The following is a 16,846-nucleotide window of genomic DNA, read 5'->3' as shown; positions in this document are numbered from 1 at the left end:
AGCTTTCTGACAGCATCGGCTTGCACAAGGAATGCGTACCTCTTGGCGATCTATTCGGTGCACGAAGTGCCTGATAATAAACCTCGGCTCAAAATGCGGCCCGCAGACCGCACAGGACCCGTCTAATTTCTTTTCTGAAACAGAGCTGAACTGAGCGAACCACCGAACAACCACCACCGTCATAAAACATGAGGCAAGAGTATTTTTTTAAGGTTGAACACGCCGAAGCGCCCCTGGCGGGCATGACGAAAGTCGACACTACGAACATCATGGCGGAACGACGCAAGGATACGACACTGAGCACACTGCCCCATTCTAGACCAATGTAGGCGCAAGAATATCGTCCTTCGGCGACATTTGTGGCGAAGTAAACAGATACGCGGCCCTTTTTTTAGGTACGGAATATCTTAGGACTGCACAATGTCCGTCCGCGTCCGTGCGCATAGCATTTACAATCGCAAAAAATCACACAGGCACCGGCAGGATTTGAGCCTGTGTCTGGTAGACCAGACAGAGTTAGTGTCAGCCATCTTACCCATTGGGCTATGACCGTGAGTTAGTATACCCGAAAGTCAAACGGCTTACTTCCTCGTCTGTAACGGTGCGCAGTACCTTAGGACCTCCCAATGTCCGTCCGCGTCCATTCGTGCGCACACCACCATCAAGCGAAAATCAAGCGAAATTCGATTTGAGCCGTGAGGGAATCATCAAGGTGCAACTCACGGCACAAATCGAATGACGGTCGGGGCGAAAATCGGATGACACTCGGGGCGCAAATCGGATGCCATTTCGTGTCCCCGTACTCCGCACCCTCGCCATCATCCACGGAGTGGAGATGCTGCCATTTTTTCATTGAAGCCAGTAGTAAATGTCATTTTAGTACAAAGTTATTCATATCAAGAATCTGCGTGATAGTGGCATAAACGATATTCATACAAGAAATACCGTCTCCGTAGCTGGGAATAGAATACGTGACATCCCGCGCAGCAGAACAGGAACTGAGCATAGCATCTTTTTTTAGGCACAGCCATTAGCAGGTACACCCCAATAGAGGGTATTCCTGTGGATCAGAATTTAGGTTGTGTTAGCAAATTTTTCGCCTAAGCCATCAATTCATCATTTCGTGATATACAGTCGATCCCGGATATATCGAACACCACGGGGAATACGGATATCAAACTTTAAGGTGATCGCTCGACATAGCAATAATTCGAAATGCAAAATATACCCATTTGAAGGTTATCTGAAGACTCCGCACACCACTGACAGCTTTTGTTTCTCAAAGCACGGAAAATGCGAAACCTGGAGCGACGGCCACCGCCCTTTATTTAGCACGAAAAAAGTCCCTGAGTTTCACCTTCTTTGTCTTCTGGGTGATGAAGTTCTCAAAACTGTCTTCAAGCTTTCTAACGTCATTCAAATGAGAAAGCCCGCTGCCACCCACTGTGCTGCACAGCCGCGAATTGCGGTGAATGCTGAAGCAAGGTCGGATTTCATTGGCGCATGGGCACGTCACGGTCGCCAATTAGGTCCGCTTCTTTGTCAACGGATATTCCCGCCGCGATCGCCCCATTGTTGCGATCCGCCACATCTTGCACGTTATCGTCAACACTTAGGACTCCTTACGTGTTGTTGCAGCATACGGAATGGCGCATGAGAATGCTGACAGCTCTCTAATTCAGTCTCGAGGCACACAACGGCATCTTTTTCCGAACACCTATCAACTGGAGACGCAAAGAAGCCGCTTTGCTGGACCAGATGCAACAGTACACGCACGACACGCTCCAGAAAGGCAGGGCTGCGCTCCCTTCGCCTTACGTCAGGTAGCTGCGAGAGAGAGAACGACAATTTTATTACGCAAAAATGTCAGAATGGTTACTCAGTCCAGGAGCCCATGTGCTGTCACAAGCAGGAACTGGTCACAAGCAGGAGCTGGTCACAAGCAGGAGTGGTCACAAGCGGGAGCTGGTCCTCAGGTCGACAGCTGGACAGCAGTATCTCCCACTGCTCAAGGGAATGGGACGGGTTCAGGGGCGGAAGGTCTCAGTTTTTTGTGCAGTAGAATAATATGTGTGTCAGAGTTCCTGGTTTCTGGCACAATTTACACTTATCAGAGTACTCTGTAGGAAAGAGTAAATGCATACGGATGGGGTGGAGAAAAGTGTCTCCCTAATTTTTCTGAGTGTTATTTCTTGGCTTTGGTCAAATATATGTGAGGACTCGGAAACGTCTGTCTCGTGGTTCGGTGGGTGATTTCTTGATAGGTGAGGAGAGGTGCGGAAGCAGCCCCGGTGAGTGAGGTCTCGAGCCTGTCAATGCGCAAAATTGTTGCTCGTCAATGCATAGTGGGAGGGAGTCCACACAATGTCTACCCGATGGGCAGGCGGGTGTTATTTCAGAAGACGGCATGTCACGGGGGCCACCCGTCCCGACAAGAGCCTGCGGCAGGCGGCTTTGGAATCGGTCATATAACCTTAGAGGTGGTTTGGGTGAGGGCGAGGGCAATAGCTAATTCTTCAGCGCTCAGGGAGGAAGTTGTCCGGATTGAAGCGGTGGTGATGAGGGCGTTCTTAAAGGTTACCACTGCCACCATAGTTTGGTCAGAATGGTCATTTGGCCGCATCTTTGTAGATTACGTCGGATCGTCTGGGAAGTGTCGTGCTGAAACGCGCTGCGAGGAAATTCGAATTTCGAATGCCTCTACAACCGAAGACTACTTTCCAGTGGCCTCTACCCGTCTAATGATGTTCGCCTCCGTGGCTAAATCCAAATTCCTCCTTTTTTTTTTTTGTGATCATGGCTCCAAAGACAGGCCGCCGCGAACAAAATAAGCACGCACCACACCGCACTGGTCTCCATGGCAGCACAGCCGCGGCTGGATCACAACGTCTACCGTCGGTTCCCCCTTCCTTTTTCGCATCCAATCACGCCCTGCGTTCTTGTTGTCATAAGGCTATCCCCATGCTTTCTATCCCCAAGAGTTTCTGAGCAAGTATTGCAGGCCACCCAGGCGACGCGGCACGCGAAAAGTCATCATCATCGCCCACAACTCTTTTAGGAGAAGCGGACTCGCAGGGACACCTGCGGCGCGGCGTTCGATTAATGGAATGGGACGGTGAGCGAGAGTTCTATACACGCGTACAAAAGGCCCTATTGCATAGGATTCCCAAGGGAATGCTTGGACTGTTCGATATATGCGATACTTCGATATATCCGGGCTCGATGTATCCGGGATCGACTGTGCGATAATCTCAACCAACATAGGTAGACAAGTTCGAGACCCAGCATAAAAAGGAAATACCTCAGCTTGGATAACCACGAGCCATGTGCATAGTCCCAAGGCCGATGACATTCCTGAACGGCTACACTTCCAGCGGTATTTTTTTTTTTTTTTTTGCCATTACAACCAATCTTTGTCCAGTTGACTTCTAGTCAAGTCATTTTCACTATCACTTGCCCGCCGGCACACAGCAAGAATATATTGTCACGAATAAAGGTAGAAAAGCAGTATTTACTGGGTTCAAAAGACCTACAGACGGCACCGAAGCTGACGCACAACCAAAGCTGCCGTGGTAGCACCTTAGCCTCTTCTTCTTCTCAGACCCCAATGTTCAGAAAGGCACATACCCAAACAGGGAGATTTGGGTATGTGCCTTTCTGAACATTGGGGTCTGAGAAGAAGAAGAGGCTAAGGTGCTACCACGGCAGCTTTGGTTGTGCGTCAGCTCGTGGGCGGAAAGGTACATACCCAAACAGGGAGATTGTCCCAGGCATGCGGCAATATATATAGGAGGCGAAATGGCCCATTGCGGTGGGCGCGGACGAGCGCTATCATATTATGCCACAATGAAAACCTAAGCGGACTACAAAGCTTCGTAGCTGCGACGGCGAAGGAGAGGGTAGCGGCACCTGATAGATGAAATGATAGCGGCCACAATTGATTGCGGTGTAACGGCAACTTTTGTCCATGCACCGCTACGGTTGAAGGATGAAGCACTCAGATGAAGGTTTCAGACGTTCAAACTTTAACTGATTTAATTTACGGGTAAACATTGATGACATTTAGCACATACGAACTTGAAAACAATTACACTTATTACATCGATGAAAAAGACAGTCAAAAGATTAAGAGTACTTAGCGAAACATAGCTGGCGGGCGAAGGGCTCCCGGCGTCTGGCCCCGACGATCGGCAGCAAGCGGCTCTCCTGGTGTTGCTCGCCCTCAATCGCCAGAGGGGCCGCGTTATATTTGCTTTGGGGGGACGCATTGGGGGAAAAAGCGCATCCTAGTGTGTGTGGACCGGGTGGAAAAAGGCTAAGGCACACCCGCAGCCAATCAGGAAGACGCTTCTTAGCTCCAATCAGACATGTCCCCGCCAAAGCGAAAAGGACCAAAAACACAGACACAAGGTTTCGACTCGAAAACGCGCGCTTGGAGAATTACGGGCGTAGAGCAAGTAGTTAGACAAAACACACTAAAGTAAACAGGAGAAGAAACAGGAAGGTCGTCGTAAGAACACAGCGGCCCGCGTAGGCGCGCAACGGGGGTCGGAGACGCCAGTGCGTGCGGCAATACAAGATTCGCGGAGGGTCCCTCTCGAGAGCCGCGTCTCCCGGGTCGGCCGACGGGCCAACACACACCCGGCCTGCGTTTCTTAGAAAAGCTGGGCCTCGGTGGCCGAAGAGGGATGCTAAAAATTGAAAAAAGAACAAACGGAACAGGGGCTTCGCGACACCTTCCCCGACGAAAAAAAAGAGTGCCCCCACTCTTACGAACCACTAACTCCAGAAGCTTTGAAATAACACATGAAAGTAATTAAACACGAACAACTGAGGGCGAGGCCCAGACAGAGGGACTTAATAACACACGCAAAGTAATTGCAAAAGAAATGGCAGAATAGAAAAACAACTTGCACATTCGGAAAGTCAAATGGATTACCAAGTAGCTTCATGAAACCGCCCTTGAGCTAAAACACCTGGTAACAAAACACAGAATACACAGGAGTAGGCAAATATTCACAAGCCCCAATACACCACTAGAAATATCCACAAAATAAAAAGGTAAACATGTCTCGGGTCAGAAATGCGTTGGATGAGAACAACCCTGTATGAAAAATAAAATGAGGCAATGAGGAACAAAATTGCGGGATTAATAAGGCAAAAAACTCCCAAGCATTTCCCCGAGGGTGAACATGGTTAAGTGCGAATGCACGGGGTGATGCTATGAGGGGGAGTTAAGTTAAAATCCGTTGGCATTCGCCCGTGAGCGCGCGCGAGCCCACCCACGGAGGTCTGGCAGTTTATCGTTGCATATATAGGGGGGTACGCCGCGCCGAGCGCGCCGAGCCAGGTGGCTGAGAGAGGAGGCGAGCGCAAGGGGAGAGGGACAGCGGCGCACGGCAGCTGCAGCCGAGCGAGGGGGAGAGGAAAGAGTGTGACGTCACGGTGGAGAGAGAGGCGCGCGGCAGCTGCTGGGGAGAGGAGGTGCGCTGTGACGTCATACCATGACGTCACGGCGCGAGGAGCGGTGCGGGGAGCGGCGCGCACCCGCGCAGCCGCGGCGAGGAGGCGGAGCGAGCGCGGTCACGTGGTGAAGTGACGTCACCGCGCTGTTGCTACCGACGCTCCTCTCCGCTCCACGCCGTTGCTAGGGAGAGGAGGACTGCGGACGCCGCCGCCGCCGCCGCCGGCGGTGGAAGGTTTGGGGTCGCTTATAAAGTGCATTCGCACTTAAAAGCCTACCAAAGATATCCCAACACAGAATCGCACAACCCCTGCTGCATTGCTAGTTCACTGTATCGTCTCCTTCGCACGCACTGTAATACACTTCAGTGTCACTGTCATAGTTCACGAGTTGTTTGTCACGGCACGTCTCAGTGTCCGACGTATCAAAGTTCTGCCTTGTGGCTTGAATATCAGGTCCGGCGATTCTCGCTGCAGGAACACTGGGACGCGGTGGGGCTGCAGGGGAAACACATTGGGGCGCACGCGTATCACACTCACAATCACTCACTGCTGCCTCGTCGTCCGCGTCATCCTCAGAGTGCGGGAAGTTGTGGCACATTTTCAACCGCACAACGTTAACGATGTCGCGCTTGCGGCCGGTGCGGTTGACGATTTCCCAGTTGTTCTTTCCGGTCTGCCGGACGAGTCGGTAGGGGCCGTGGTAACGATGCAGCAATTTTGTAGTTTTTCCCCTCGACCTCGAGGGCGTGTAAACGTACACCAAGTCCCCGGGGTGGAAGTCTGCGCCGCGTCGCGTTGCGTCGTACATTTCCTTGTTCCGCTGTTGCTGATTTCTTTCTCTTTCGGACACAAGAAGGCGCGCCTGTCGGAGACAACGAGCGATTTTGTAGGCGTCCAGCGTGTTGCTGTCTCCATTTCGTGCTCGCAAGCTCACGTCGATCGGCAGCACGGGCTCGTGTCCATGGAGGAGGAAAAAAGGTGTGAACCCCGTCGTCTCATGTTGCGACGAATTGTACGCGAAGAGCACGTAGGGGAGAAATTCGTCCCAGTCACGATGGTGCGACGAAACGTACATGCTGAGCATGTCGGCCAACGTACGGTTGAAACGCTCGCACAGCCCGTTCGCTTGTGGGTGGTAAGCTGTGGTGGTGACATGATTCGCGCCCATGAGACGGAAGGTTTCCTCGACGAGCTTGCCAACGAAGTGCTGTCCTCGATCACTGATGATGGTTTCAGGCGCCCCGTGACGCAACACAACCTTTCGACAAACCCCTTGGCGGCTTCCGCGGCGGAAGCCGCTGCAAGCTACCGCTTCGACCCATTTGCTATGGTAGTCGGTCATCACCAGCACATAGCGGTTTCCGCATCTGCTCTTGGTGAATGGGCCCAAGTAGTCCATGCCGATCCGTTGGAACGGTCGTCCGGCCGGTGGAACGGGCTGCAGAAATCCGGCTGGTTTTCCAGGCACTGACTTTCGGGTTTGACAGTCAGGGCACGAGAGGACGTACTTCGACACTTGCGAAAACATTTTTGGCCAAAAGTAGCGGCTGCGTACTTTTTCCCACGTACGCCTGATGCCGAGGTGGCCCGCCGTAACGTCGTCGTGACAGTGCCTTAGAACCTCGCGCCTCAAACACCTGGGAACGACGAGTGCTGCCCGCTCCTCTTCGAAACCCTTGGCCCTCCTGTAGAGCATCCCGTTGTTGAGCCGAAAACAGCGTGCCGACCTCTTTAGTTTCCTGACCGCTGATGGACTCGGCTTCTCAAGGTACTCTATCATTTCCTTCATCCAAGCGTCCTCTCCTTGCATTTTCCCGACGTCCACACGATCCAGCACGAGCAGCGGTAAAAAGTTTTCTTCACTGGCAGGTGCCGGCTCATAGGGCAGGCGGGAAAGTGTGTCGGCGTTCCCATTCTTCAGGCCGGGTCGGTGACGGAGCGTGATGTCGAATTCCTGAAGTAACAGTGACCACCTTATGAGGCGCCCATTTGCGTTTTTCACCCTCATCAGCCACGCCAGGCTCGCCTGATCCGTCACAACCGTGAAGGGGCTCCCAAACACGTACGGACGGAATTGTGCGCAGGCATACACGACAGCCAGGCATTCTTTCTCGGTGGTGCTGTAGTTAAGCTCGGCCTTGTTGAGTTGGCGACTTGCGTATGCGATGACATGCTCTTGTCCGTCATCCTTCTGGACGAGGACGGCGCCAATGCCGTAGTCGCAAGCGTCGGTGTGAATCTCAATAGGCTTTCCGGGTTCGAACTGGCGCAAAATGGGCGCGTTGGATAATCGCTCCTTCAAGGTTTCCATGGCTTGGCGGCACTCCCCTGTCCACTCGAAGGTAGCGTCCTTTCTAGTCAGGTTTGTCAGGGGCCGGGCAATTTTCGCGAAGTCTTTGATGAAACGCCGATAATAATTGCAGATTCCCAAAAAACTTTGTACTCCCTTTTTGTTTTTTGGTGTTGGCAACTCTGAAATTGCGGCCACTTTCCCTGGGTCTGGGCGGATGTCTGCGCCGGTCAGTACGTGGCCCAAGTATTTGATTTCTTTCTGCGCAAATTTGCATTTTTCAGGTTTCAACCGCAGGTTTGCTCTTTCCAGGGCGAGGAACACGCCTTCCAAGTCTTCTAGGTGTGATTTCATCGTCTTGGAGAAAATCACGATGTCATCGAGGTAGGCTAGACACACCTTCGATAGGAGACCGCTTAGAACTTTGTTTATCATCCTTTGAAAGGTGGCGGGAGCATTGCATAAGCCAAACGGGACCACGTTAAACTCGTATAGCCCCGACCCGCAGGTGAACGCTGTCTTCGGCTTATCTTCTTCACGGATCGGGACTTGCCAGTAGCCGGATGTTAAGTCGAGAGTAGTGAAATAGCTGGCCCCTTGGAGAACGTCTAGGAGGTCGTCTATTCGAGGCAACGGATGTACATCCTTCTTTGTGACTGCATTTAGTCTCCTAAAGTCCACGCAAAAACGCCAACCTCCATTCGGTTTCTTCACGAGAACCACGGGGGAGGACCACGGGCTGTATGACACTCTGATTACATCCTCTCCGAGCATTTCGGCCACCTGACTGTCGATTACGCCTCTCTCAAATGGAGAATGCCGGTACGGGTGCTGGTGGACTGGTGACGCATCGCCCGTGTCAATTTCATGCTCAGTTACTGTCGTTCGCTGAATGGGTGAACAAGTGGCGGAAACGCTGGTGAACAAGTGGCGGTGAACAAGTGGCGGAAACGCTGGATGAGAGCCGTGAGCTCACCTTGCTCCGATGGCTGCAGGTGCGGCCCAGTCTCGAAATGGAGCTCCTCATTTCCAACGGAGCCCTCCGGCACCGCAACTCCGAGCTGGGCATCGTGGATGGACGTCGCCCAACCCAGTTTTGTGTTTCGATGGAGGGTTACTGTAGACAGCGTAGGGTTGGCAACTCGAACAATTCCAACACCGCACTGCACATTTGTGAGGGTCCATGCCACCTGCAGTCCGTTTCTAAGTTTTGCATTCGGCTCGATGAGATGAGGCCCATCTCTCGAAACGGCAACTTCAATCACCACCTCGGTGCGCGGCTCTATGCGGACGTTGTCTCGACACCGTGTTGTGAGGACGTCATTGTGAACGGGGGTGCTCGATTCAACATGCAGCTCAAAAACTTCGGTCCCTATTTGTAGCCTCGTGTTAGCGAAATCAAGGAGCAAATGGGCTGCTCTGCAAAATGGGAGGCCACCTAGCAGCTTGTATGGACAGTCTGGCAGAACTAAAAATTTCTGGCTGATGCGTGAGGCGCCGAATTGGAGTGTTACGTCAGCTTCTCCCACGGGTGACAGCATACTTCCGCTGATTCCCTTGATCAAAATCCCTGCTGTGCTTGGTTTGGTAGCCACGGAAAGTTTTTTAGCGAATTCTGAAGAAATTATGTTCACGGAAGACCCAGTGTCGATAACAATTTTTGAATTTTCGCCATTTGCATTTACTGGTACTTCCAGAAGTTGGCTGTCCAACAGCGTGCATACGGTCCGGCCAGGCTGCTGGTACCCTAAACTCGGCCGTTCCCGTTTCCCGAGTGGGAATATTGGGGCTCACCCTGAGCGCCTCGTCGGACCGGGCGCTGCTGCTCTTCGTCTCGGTTTCGGCACCGGCGGGTGACATGCCCAATGCGCTTGCAGTAGTTACACAAGGGACGCCCATCATCGTACCGCGACCCTCTCGGGGGCCAAGGTGCAGGGGGGTGGCGTAACTGGTCTTCGATAGCCTTGAGACGTTCAGCGAGCGCCTCAATGGAGTCTGCGATGGCTTTCACGTCCTTATTCGGTGTAGGGGTGCCGTGCCCCTGAACGCATCCGGCCGCAGCACAAGCAGCCGCATCATGCGCGCGATCGAAAACGACGGGGCTCACCGACGGCGGCTGCATTCCGGTAGCATTGTTGGGCGTCCCGGCGGCGATCGCTGTCCACGGGTACGGGCCGGCCGGCTGGCAGGCAGGAGGTGGGCCGGAGGCACGGGCCATGAGAGCGGCCTGGTTGATGCGTTGAAGGATCTGCAGAAACTCTGCGCAGGAGCCCGGATTAGAGATGACAATTTTCTCCATAGTGCTTGGGCACAGCCCACGCAGGAGATGCCGGAGGCGATCCTCTTCCGCCATGGTCGGGTCCAGCCGTGCACACAGTTGCATCACGTCATAGTAGTACTGTTCCGGCCTCTCTGAAGGTAACTGGATTCGGTTTTGCAGGCGAAGATGAGCAATTTCGGCTGCATGACGACTGCTAAAACACGACTTGATTCGAGTGGTCCATGCTTCCCAGGAATCGGGCGCCCCAGTCAGAATTTGCGTGGTGTACCATTTTTTGCGGCGCCTTCTAAAGCCAAATAGAGGAATTTTACCTTGGTGTCGGCATCCCAGGTGTTCAAAGATGCGACATGCTCGTAGCAGGTGAGCCACTCAGTAACGGACTCTTCCGGTGTCCCTTTGAACGTTGCGGTCCGATGAAGGGCCTGGCCTGGGGTGTCGCAGCGGCAGCAGCTTGCTCCATAACTGATGAGGGGATCGCGTTGTCTTGACTTCTGAGGGTGGGGCTCATGATAGTAGAGCGGGGTCTGCGTTACTCCGCACACTCCACCACTTTTGTAACGGCAACTTTTGTCCATGCACCGCTACGGTTGAAGGATGAAGCACTCAGATGAAGGTTAGCCGTCACCTTCTCCGTCACGGCTCCGTCACGTCAAGAAACCGCGACGGAGACGTAAACGAGTAGCGTTCGTACTGGAGCTCTCCGTCAGAGTACAGGGTCGTCTGCCTAGTGATCAGTTTAGCCTAAAATTGAGCGTTTAATCTGAAAAGCGAAGGAAATGGCTTGTGCTCATTTTTCGCTAAATTTAGCCGTAAAAATTTGTTTTCTGATTAGCTAGTTTACCGCGGGGCATGTCCCGTCGCGTTGACGTGACGGAACGTCGCACCGTTTTCGACGAGAAATCGCCCGAAAAACCATCGCCTATGACGGAAGACGGTGACGTGACGCTGACGTGACTGGGTGAAAAACGGCTGTGTGAATGAGGGCTTGGAAGCGTCGTTTCCACTCCTATATTGTTCTTTCTCCGTGGTCTAGGAAGCCTTTACCAACACGTTACTGAGTGGTAGCACGAACCTTCAAGGAATACTGGAGACGAGGCATTACATCGACTCCAGCCCATGCAGTACATCCTTAAGAACATGCTTGAGTTACTCTTCACCTCTCGCACGGTTCATTTTTCACACTCGGAACTATTTACTCCCCAACAGCGGCTTTACCGCAAAGTAGAAGCTCCCTCCTCTGGTGGAAAGAGTTTGACGTCCGCTCCATGCAGACGCTGCAGGGGAAAGTCCTCCGCCTATCAGGAGAGGGAGGGCCGGTGTAAACAGGGCCCGCTCGTACGCACGTCTTCTCGAAGGCGCTGTCCAAACAAACGTGCATTCCTCGCCGAACTAAGCAGCGGCACTCGACTCAAGCATCCACGGTCGTTGCTTCTCACTCGGCGCCCATAGGCCCCTGCGCCGCCGCGGGTGAAGAGGTGCCAGTCCCTTCCACTTCGCACTTTCACGGGAGGTTGGTGTAGATCTAGCGCTACCCGCTGCGTGAGTTCCGTGCACGAAGGGGCGTGAGTGAACGTGACAAAAAAAAAACGACATCTTTATTTAACAACGTGTGGGTACGAGCGAGTTGGTCCTCCACTAAAACTTTGTTAAGCGCAGTAAAGAAAGCGCAAGACGAGGGAGAGAAGTACCAGCGCTACTTACAAGTGAATTTTAATAACAACCACGGGACATATAACTAGAACGGAACAACAACACGCTCAAATAACTACGAGGTTTATCACGTCACTGCACAGCCCCCCACGCACCCGTCAAGCACGCATGTGTGATAAATGCTTATTCAAGAAGGCCAGCTCTTTCGAGCTCAAAGATATGGACGTCGTACTGACACAGCCACCTATCCGCTGCCTTTCCGCGACCTCAACAATCTCTCGCGTGCGCTGACCAGCGTCTCAAAATATGACTGAGCACGCATCGTACATAGGCTCGCACTTGTCACACTTAAGGCAATGAATACCAAAATTGCTATCTTTGCCTTTCCGTACCTTGTTACAATGTTCCCATAGACGAGTGTTGAGGCAAGGTTCAGTATGGGAGTGACTCTTTTATGCCAGAGCAGACAAAACCAGAACAAGGCTTCCCACTGGCGTGTTCATTGTTCAGAAAGAGGGAGTCTTAATTGTTTGCCAGCCGGCAGTCACCGACACTTTTTGGCTGCCTTTTAGGACTGGTGTCAGCAGTGAATTGCTAAGAGGGAAAAACCTCAATCAGGATGGTTTGAACTAAGCTGAGGCAGGCCGAGAAAGATGTGGCCAAGGGCAGTAAGGAAGCTCGCTGGCGGTGGCCGTGCCTCTATCTGAGGCAACACAGATTGGGTTAGATCTAGCCAAAGCATTTGATTCCGTGAGGCAAGAAGCTATTCTCCATAGTCTCCAAAAGATAGGGGTACGAATGCGAACCTATAACTATATCCGCAACTTTCTAAGCGACAGGGCAGCCACACTTAGTCTTGGTTGCATCCAAAGCGAAAAGATCAACCTCGGCAGCAGAGGAACGCCGCAAGGCTCAGTGCTATCTCCCTACCTTTTCTATATGGCTCTGAAGCAAGGATGGCGTGCTACACTTTTCAAGCAGCAATACGGTGCTTCGGAGAGCCTCCAAGAAAATGAGTGGAGCCGCCATTGTCAGTGCACTGCACGCAACTACCAGGAGTGGAGCGTCAGCGGTGCCTTCTCTGCACTTGTATACAGGAACGGCCGGGGGATTGCTCTTCGATGAGTCAGTTGTTTTGCAGAGGGCGCGGCGATGTACCCAGCAATGGCACAAACCGAATCGCATTTAGAAAAGATCTCGCGCCAGCCCCGTATACGCTCTAGGGGGTCTGGCGTGACGTCACGCTGGTCCTTTTTTCGGCGGACCTTCTGCTGCCTTTTTTCGCCGCCATCGATGAGCGAAATCTGTTGGCGGTGCCAGAAATAAGCGCGTTTCTTAGCTAACCATGTGGATTCCTTCTCGATGAAGGTTTGAGAAACACGAAAAAAAGGCGGGAAGCCGAAGATACAAAACAAAGGCGTCGTGACGTCGGTGATCGATCTTCAAGGGGCGTACCTTGCTTGAAACGTCGGAATGACCTTCGCCGCTGTGACGTTAAACTTGACCTCGTGACAGCTTCCTTCAAACAGGGCTATATCTGGCGATTGTAAATTAAGTTGTAATTGATGAGGGCATGTCGTGTCCATTATTCTAAGCTCCGGTCTTATGTGACAAGTAAAGCACGATGAAAGTTTTCTTGACCATACGAGCTTAAAGAGGCCATGCCGACAAAAAAAAATTACACCATCTTCCCTAGGGGAACCCTGAGTAGTATGCGAAGCAGTCATGGGGTCGAATGAAGTTCCCATTAGTTTTCAGGTCGTCGTTTCCGTTGACGTTCAGCTTCACGTGCCTTCGTTGTATCAGTAGCTTCTTGGCGTAGTTTGAATGAGTTGACGACATGAGGCGCGTTCGTAGCACATGCTCCCGTCTCGGTTTGTAGCGCAGTGGAAAGAGCGCCACGTACCTCCCATTGCGGCCAGAGAGTCGTGAGATCGAAACCGGGCGCCGCCTAACTATTTCTTTTTATAGTGGACTGCGCTGACGTCAGCCCAAACGCTGACGGGTCTGAAGAGACGCGCATGCGCAGTAGAGTGTGGACGGCGGACAACGACAACGACACCGAGGGAGGGAGGGACACAGCCCCGAGCATGAGATGCTTCCCATCTAATACGTTTTTTATTCGGAAGATTTTGTGTTTCATGGTGCCCCCAGCGCTTGACTGGCAGCAAACATGCTGTATTCACTGACAAGTTTACCAATTTAGGTTAAAATTTTTATTTTCCCGCCAAATCGTGTGTTTTCGGTACGTCAGCAATGAAGTCATAAGTGCGCGTATTCAAACTAACTTCCACTGCTTCATTCGGCTCAGCAGCCATGCTTGCCGTCAGTCCTTTCAGATGGCGCTACCGTACTTATCCACGGACCATTGTCCGTCATTAGTTTGCTTTTGACCGGATTTGCGCCTGGCTTATTTTGTTACGGCAAAAAGTAATCGTTTCGTGAAACATAGGGTATGCTCGACAAATAGGGTCACGTAAGACAGCGTCGCTTACACCAATCAGCCGGTGTCGTGCAAGGCGGCGTAGTGTTGTGCAGCTAAAACAAGCAGTGCGCCCAATACCGACAGCTGTGCGCATCGGTACTTTATGCTTACGTCTATTTTCGTGACTTTCATTGTTTACCGCACCATTCTCACTGCTGTAAAATGAATATGCATTACATTTAAACGCAAATAGCTCCTTCGTCAAGCTTATAAGCCGTGCCTAATTTACCTTTACTTTTGCCGGCCTCAGCCAATCGCACAGCTGGGCATATGGCGTCATAGGTTCTGTTGCGGGAAAGGAGCTAGTGGGTCGCATGGCCATTCCTTTTTCCCCTAATTATGTAGCTTATTTGAGCGAAGTTTGCGTTAAAAGTGGTGCCCGTATGATTCTAACGAAGCAATCTTTCGAATGAACCTAACTTGTGTTTTGTCTGCATGACCCCTTTAAACCGCAGCGAGAGATTGGCTGTAATCGGGGCGAGGGTGATGATACCACACCAATCTTAAAAATGGCTGTGGCTTAGCTCCGCTAACTTTTTATATGCAAAGCAAAAGCTTGGCTTAGTCTGGTTGAGTCTTCGTTTCGGTTGGTTAACCTTTGACTTAGCTGTATTGCCGACCACGTCTCTAAGCCGTTCGGTTCCGTGCAACGCTCACAGGAGGAGGCCGGGCGAACGCGGCGTTCATTCATGGTGAATGCACCGTTCCTCTTCGCCGGGCGTGAGACAGCCAACGAGTCACATTGCCCGAAACCACCCAGCGCCGCATGCATGGGAGGCTGCGGGGGTGGTTGGCTGCCTCGGCCGCAGCGGCGGTAGCGACCGCTGTCGGCGCCCGTGAGCGCCAACAACGGGCCCGGCGAATCACGCGATGCGCTTCGAGGGGTGTGTAGGCGGGGGTGTGTCTCCGGCCAAAAGGTCATTTGCGCATTCTCCACGAAATCGCTGGAAGAAAGTAGTAAAGCTTTGCTTTAAAAGCTGCCAGCTTCTAGTCCACGTCTACTCCGGTTATCTGTCTGTTCATGTCTGTTCATGCTGTTCTACTCATGTTATGCGTTATGTTCATGTTATGGGCCTCAGTTTAAACGCAACGCTCAGTACCTTCCCTACTGAAACATTCCGCATATGCTGAATTATGGGAATACGGAGTTTATACGGAGTATGGCGCGGTGAGGCGTAACTAAAGCAGATATTTTCGAAATCAATGAAACCTTGTGATTTGCCGCGATAATAACGGTTCGCACAGTTTATCATGTTTTTGTACTCCCATTAAAGCGTAATGACACTCCGTATGTTTTCCGTGTATGCAGAATTCACACACTGAATTATTTCGTGTTTCTGGCCATCTTATAGAAGCAAAAATGGTTCCAAATGTTTCGAAGGGAATGCATTATTTTATTTTAATGAGTTTCTCAAAGATGTGCGTTGTTTTAAGGCGGCCTTGAGCCGTGATAGGCAAAAAATCCGTATTACCATACCGTATTTTTTCGATTCTAAGCAACTCCCGGTTATAAGCACCCTCCCCTATTCTTTCGAGATAAAATTTGGAAAAAAAAATATTACCAGTGGCTTAGCTCGGCTATGCCAGGATATACGTAGCATCAGCTAAGGTTCAGCTGGTTATTCTTAGGTTTCCTGGTTGTCTAGGATTAGCTTGATTATCATGCTTACTGCTGCTTCAATGAAACACACACGGTATACGCATTATGTGACACTTGTATATTTATCAGGCGGCCCCGGCGCAGCGTCACCAATCGCCCCAGAGCTAAGCTGGTTCCAATGGCGCACGCCGGTGTTACTGCGACGCACGAGCCGTCGGTTCCACACCCGGCCACCCCTCGCATGATCATCAAGTGGACCGGGTCGCCACGTGCGGCACGGAGGTCCGCGAAGACGCTGGGCGCGTGGGGTGTGTCAGACGCCGGGCAGCGAGCAACGTTCTGTGCGCCGTGTGATGGCACTGCTCCTCGCGCATGCACAGCACGTCTCTCCAGGAGCCACGCGAAACTGCTCAACCTCGGCCAGTGTAGCTCACGCTACAAAAAGTTTGCATGCGAATCTAGGCACCCCATTTTCTATGCAACTATCGCAAGGTGGATTTCAGACCCGCGGGAACTCGTCCGAGGTGACGTTGTGGCCAAATAATTCATGAAGCTTGCAATTAAAAAAAATTCCCCGCATTTCCCCGAGGGGAAGAATGTGAAAGTGCGAATGCACGAGTTGAATTTGCGCTGTTCGGTAATGTTCGCGAAAGAGAGATCACACACACACACACACACACACACACACACACACACACACACACACACACACACACACACACACACACACACACACACACACACACACACACACACACACAACTACAAAGAAAGAAAGATGCATTTATTCACAGACACCTATTTGTGTTGTCGTTGTACTTGATTGCTAGAGCGGATCTCAGCTTTGAAATTTCGTGTCAGTACTCCTTTAAGCGGGTGCATTAGCCCTTCTCACGCCCGATTCTTGGCCAATCCCCCACGTCGGTATGTGCCATGTCAGCGGCCAGGCAGCGCGCGCCCATCTCCCCCCGTTGCCAAGGAAGACGAGGAGATTCCTGGCCAATCCCCCACGTGGGTATGTGCCATGTCAGCGGCCAGGCAGCGCGCGCCCATCTCCCCCCGTTGCCAAGGAAG

The sequence above is a fragment of the Haemaphysalis longicornis genome, unplaced genomic scaffold (genome assembly GCF_048455015.1).
Source record: "Haemaphysalis longicornis isolate Haplotype H1 unplaced genomic scaffold, Haemaphysalis longicornis Haplotype H1 scaffold_6, whole genome shotgun sequence".
NCBI lineage: Eukaryota > Metazoa > Arthropoda > Arachnida > Ixodida > Ixodidae > Haemaphysalis > Haemaphysalis longicornis.
This window is presented reverse-complemented; position numbering follows the sequence as displayed.